The following is a 5733-nucleotide window of genomic DNA, read 5'->3' on the forward strand; positions in this document are numbered from 1 at the left end:
GAAGTGAAGAGATTTGCCCAAGGTCCTACAGCAGGCAAGTGGCAGAGCTGGGATTAGAACCCAGTTGCTCCTGACTCCCAAATCCAGTCTCTATCCACTTAGGAACCCTGTCTCCGCTTGCTGCAGCTTCTTGCGGCCACAGTTGAGGCCCACATTGATCTACCTCCAACCCCTAATGACTGTAATATTTGCTAAGCGTTATCTATGTGCCAAGCACTAAGGCCTTGTCTTGTCTTACACCGTCGAGTCATTTTCGACCTATGACGACACCACGGACACATCTCTCCCGGAACACCTCGCTCTCCATCTGCGATCGTTCTGGTAGCGGATCCTGAGAGTTTTCTCGGTAAAATACGGAAGTGGTTTACCACTGCCTCTTACCATGCAGAAACTTGAGTCTCCGGCCTCGACTCTCTTCCACGTCGCTGCTGCCCAGCACGGGTGAGTTTTGACTTGTAACAAATTGCCTTCCACTCGCTAGCCACTGGCCAAGCTAGGAATGGAATGGGTAGGCCTCTGCTTGACTCTGACCCATAGCCAAGACTGGTAGAGTCCTGGAAACTCTCCAGGTGCGACCCTGAGAGGGAAAGCACTAGGATAGATACAGGATAATCAGGGTGGACACAGTCCCCATCTCACATGGGGTTCTCAATCTATGAGGGAGGGAGGATAGATATTTAATCCAATCCCTCTAGACCGTGAGCTTGTTGTGGGCAGAGAATGGGTCTACCAACTCTGTTGAATTGAACTCTTCCAAGCTCTTGGTAAGTGCTCAATAAACACTGATTGATTGATTAATCCCCATTTTAATAATTGTGGTATTTTTTAGTGCTTACTGTGTGCCAGGCAGTGTTCTAAGCTCTGAAGTGGGACAGGTAAAACAGACTGGACAAAGTCCCTGTCTCTCATGGGGCTCACAGTCTTAATCCCCATTTTACAGATGAGGTAACCGAGGCAACGAGAAGTTAAGTGACCGGCCCAAGGTCACCTAGCAGACAAGTGGCAGAGCCAGGATCAGAACCCTGATCCTTCTGACTTCCAGGCCTATGTTTTTTTCACTAGGCTATGCTGTTTTCTGAGGCCCAAATTACGTAACTGGTTTATCCAAGGTTCCACGGCAGGAAAGTTGTCGAGTTGGGATCGGCTCCCCTGACTCTCAGGCTCATTCTCTTTTCCTTAGGCCACGTGGCTCCTTCAACTCCCGCTCCCGGCTCTCAGGTGAGGCAGGCTGGGAAGGAAGGAGGCGAGGGACCCCTCAAGCGAACAAGGTTGGTGATGTCCCACCTTGGTGTAGGGTGGCAAAATGCCCATTGACTGAACCCCTGAAATTTCAGAGAATTACAGGTCGGATGGGATCTCAAAAGAATGAATCGAGAAAGCAAGTGATTTGCCCAAGGGCACACAGCCGATGCAGGAGAGATTGGGATTTTCAGCCCTAAATTTTCAGTCTGTTATCTAGACCATTCAGTAATACAGGTTGATGTGTTCCCAACCTTGAAGAGCTGAAAATGGGAAGCCCTGAGGGCAAGAGAAGCAGCTTTTCCTAGAGGAAAGAGCTCAGGCCTGGAAGTCAGAGGACCTGGGTTCTAATCCCAGCTCTAGCAATTGCTTGCTGTGTGACCTTGGGAAAAATCACTTAACTTCTCTGCAAACTGTAAAACTCAACTGTAAAATAGGGATTCAATATCTGTTCTCCCTCCTACTTTTCTAAGGACGGGATCCGAGTCTAACCTAATTCATTCATTCAATCGTATTTATTTAGCTCTTACCGTGCTAAATAAATGCTTGGGAGAGTACAGTATAATAATAAACAGGTCACACAGCAGACAAATGGCGGAACCGGGATTAGAACTCGGGTCCTGTGACTCCCAAGCCCATGCTCTTTCCACTTGGCCATGCCGCTTCTTACCATAAGTGACATGAATGGCATAGAAATGCTTAGAAGCTGGACTATATTGGGAATATTTCCTCAGGGAGTTAACCGCTTCCCAACCACAAATTCCCTGCCCACAGTGAATTTACAGTGTAGAGGGAACTAACACGTATCAACCCCAGTGCTTAAAACGGTGTTTGACACATGGTAAGCGATTAACAAATACCATTTAAAAAAAAGTGGCTCCCTCAAGGTAGCGGCTCCACTTACTTTCCTGGCACATTTGTGGGGATCAGCTACTTTTTTCATATGCCGCTGCAGCTCAAGCGTCAGATCATCTCTGTTACGGGAAGAAAAGGCGGGAGCCAACACCACGAAAGCTTTCACCACCTGCCAGAGAAAGACCCCGGTAAGAAGAAACTGATAATCATTTGGAAGCCCCAGATGCCAGCTTCAGGGAACGGCAGCAGCAGACACCAAGAGACAACGCGTGGCTGGTTGGAAAGAGGTTAACTCCCTGAGGAAATATTCCCAATGTAGTCCAGCTTCTAAGCATTTCTATATCATTCATGTCTCATGGGGTAAGAAGCAGCACGGCTCCGCCGTTTGTCTGCTGTGTGACCTGGGGCGAGTCATTTAACTTCTCTGTGGCTAAATTACTTCACCTGTAAAATGGGGATTAAGACTACGAGCCCCGTGTGGGGCAAAAACTGTGACTCGATTATCTTGTATCTACCCCACGCTTACTACAGAGCCTGACACATAGTAAGCACTTAAATACCATTATTATTATTTTTAGGAAGTTGAAACTTCTAATCCATTAGAGACACTGCTGTGTTCTGCCGAAGTGTATATATTTAAGTCCTTTGATTTTGAAGGCGATGTTACGGATGTTGAGTTTTTATCAGTATGTGCAAGTGGGGCTGATAAGACCAAGGTGGGCACTCTCTTACTCAGCCTGGGAAATAGACCCTCGCTGTGGGAGCCCATCTGCCATCCCCAGCACCAGTCACCATTTCTGTTTCTCCCTTTGGATTGCGATCTTCCCACGGCCTTCGTTTGAAGGCACTCGGCTCATTTCTAATCGCTCTGCTCCAGCCTGATCTGTGACCCGCCTCCCGCAGGCCCTTGGCTTTGCCCGATTGTCTTTAAATGCTTCTTTTGCCCGTGCTAATGGAACGGCAGCAGCAGACGCCAAGAGACAATCGGCGGCTACCCCATTTTGGCTCATGCCAGTCGAGTGGCCTGGCATCCCGCTGTGGTCCATTCTCGGTCCCCGTCTTACCTAGGGACGTGCCACAACCAGACGGAGGGAGGGAGAACAAGCAACGGGCCTCTATAATCTGACTTGGCTAAGGGGAAGGTCCTGGATCCATGGAATCACTGATCATCCGCAGTCCTTTCTTCTGTTCCCCCGAGGATACCCTGAGTGCTGAATAGAAATAAGTTAGAAGAGTTGGGAGGCTCAGGGCTGGAAAACAAGTCCACTTGTCTGCTGTGTGACCTTGGGCAAATCACTTAACTTCTCTGCTTCTTAGTTACCTCATCTGTAAAATGGGGATTAAGACTGGAAGCCTCATGGAGGACATGGACTCCTCTCCATTGGCTCTAAAGCAGTCCATCACCTAGCCCCCTCCCACCTCACCTAGCTTCTCTCCTTCTACAACTCAGACAGCATACTCCGCTCCTCTGGCGCTAACCTTCTCACTGTCCCTCGATCTCGCCTGTCTCGCCACTGACCCCTAGCCCACATCCTGCCTCTGGCCTGGAACGCCCTCCCTTCTCTAATCCAACAGACAACCACTCTCCCTCACTTCAAAGCCTTAACGAAGGCCCATCGCCTCCAAGAGGCCTTCCCTAAGCCCCACTTTTCCTCACCTCCCACTCCCTTCTGGATCTCCCTGACTTGGTCCCCTATGCTTCTCCCCCCTCCCAGCCCCAAAGCACTTATGGACATATCTGTAATTTTATTTATATGTATTGATGTCTGTCTCCCCAACTCTAGACTGTGAGTTCGTCGTGGGCAGGTAATGTCACTGTTTTTCGTCGTATTGTACTTTCCCGATCACTTAGTACTGTGCTCCGCACACAGTAAGCGCTTAATAAATATGATAGAAGGAATGAATGAATGGATTGGGACCAACCTGATTAGCTTCTATCTACCCCAGCACTTAGTATAGTGTCAGGAACATACTAAGTGCTTAACAAATACCAGAATTATTAAATACCATTTAAATAAAGAAAAAAAGTCCAGTTTCTAGAAGCATACATTCAAGCAAATGCTTTCCTTCAGACTGTAAGCTCTTTGTGGCAAGGAATATGTCTGTTTATTGTTGCACTGTACTCTCCCAGTGCTTAGTACAGTGCTCCGCACACAATAAGCACTCAGTAAATACGACCGTGAATGAATGAATGAATTTCCCCAACCTATGCTCAACACAAGCCAAAAACCCAACCAAGGGAAAATCCTTGGCTGGTCCGAAGAACCGGCCTTCCATGCTGCTCACTAGCTAGCTCAGTTCTTGCGAGAAAACATCTTGTAGGGGGAGAGTGTACCTCCCCTACCTTCTCCCCCAACTCAGTGAGAACGTGGGTACCTCGCCTCTGCCGGGGTCCGGGCTGCTGATTGCAGCCGACTCGACCACCGCTGGGTGCTTGGCCAGGACATCTTCCACCTCGCGTGGCCAGATCTGGTTCCTGGAAGAGAATAGTCTTTCTTGCGGTGGTGAGTCCATATTTCCGGTAGCCCCCGTGCCCTGGAAACATAATCTTTGTTTCCAGGAGCTGTTTCCAAAACCGGAGGCAGATTCACATGGATAGGACAAGCTTTTCCACCGACCAGGGCAGGCTGAGGATGGCAAGGAAGTGAGGCAGAGGGGCAGAGGACAGAAATGGAAAAGGGCTAGCCTGACAGAAGCGGCCCTTATGCGAACACAGACCTGGTAGGAGTTCACAGGGGGTAGCCTGGGGGTTAGAGTAGACTTCCACACGATGTCACGTAGGTTAGGGCGATGATGCATATGGAAGGCTCAGGCAAGCTGGTAGGGGTGACAAATTTTTCCCTGCCTCAGGACAGCCAACATCATTTAGCCATGCTCACAGCATGAAACCATGTTTTTCTTTCTCTGCAGTCCCCTTCCTGATGTAATGAGGAGCCATGCTTGGTGGAGTGGAGGAAAAATCACTGACCATTAAAGGATCCAAGAGGCCTTCCCCAACTAAGCCCTTATTTCTTCTTCTCCGACTCCCTTCTGTGTCTCCCTCACACTTGAATTTACACCCTTTATTCACTCATTCATTCATTCAATCATATTTATTGAGCGTTTACTGTGTGCAGAGCACTGTACTAAGCGCTTGGAATGTCACCCCGCCCTCAGCCCCACAGTCCTTATGCATATACCTGTAATTTATTGAAACATCTGCCTTTGGTTCGAAATTATAAGCTCCTTGTGGGTAGGGAATGTATCTTCCAACCCTTTTATACTGTACTCTCCCAAACTCTCAATACTGTACTCCGCACACAATAAATGTTCAATAAATGTGATCGATTAATTGCGTTCTAGTTTTTTAAAAACAGCAATAGCAACTCAGGTTGCTATACGGGTCCAGAAAACACACCTATGTCTCAATTATCTAGTTTTACATTAATGTCTGTCTCCCCCTCTAGACTGTAAGCTTGTTTTGGACGGGGAAAGTGTCTACCAACTCCGTAGCACTGTACTCTCCCAAACGCTTAGTGCCGCGCTCTGCACACAATAAGCACTCAATAAATACCACTGGCGACGATAATACGTAGGCCTTAACTGTGTAGATGTTTTCCACGTACCGGCTCAAGAAAAGGATCCAAGATACTACATAAA

General features: G+C 48.2%; 1 non-coding gene across 1 annotated transcript; it reads right to left on the reverse strand.

Moving 5' to 3' along the window:
• Window positions 1–451: 451 nt before the first annotated feature.
• On the reverse strand, window positions 452–587 carry LOC114809418. The gene has a single exon (XR_003757203.1). It is a non-coding gene; the product is annotated as a small nucleolar RNA SNORA7 (small nucleolar RNA).
• Between the last annotated feature and the right edge of the window lie 5146 nt (window positions 588–5733).

The sequence above is a fragment of the Ornithorhynchus anatinus genome, chromosome 2, assembly GCF_004115215.2.
Source record: "Ornithorhynchus anatinus isolate Pmale09 chromosome 2, mOrnAna1.pri.v4, whole genome shotgun sequence".
In the NCBI taxonomy this organism is placed as follows: Eukaryota; Metazoa; Chordata; class Mammalia; order Monotremata; family Ornithorhynchidae; genus Ornithorhynchus; species Ornithorhynchus anatinus.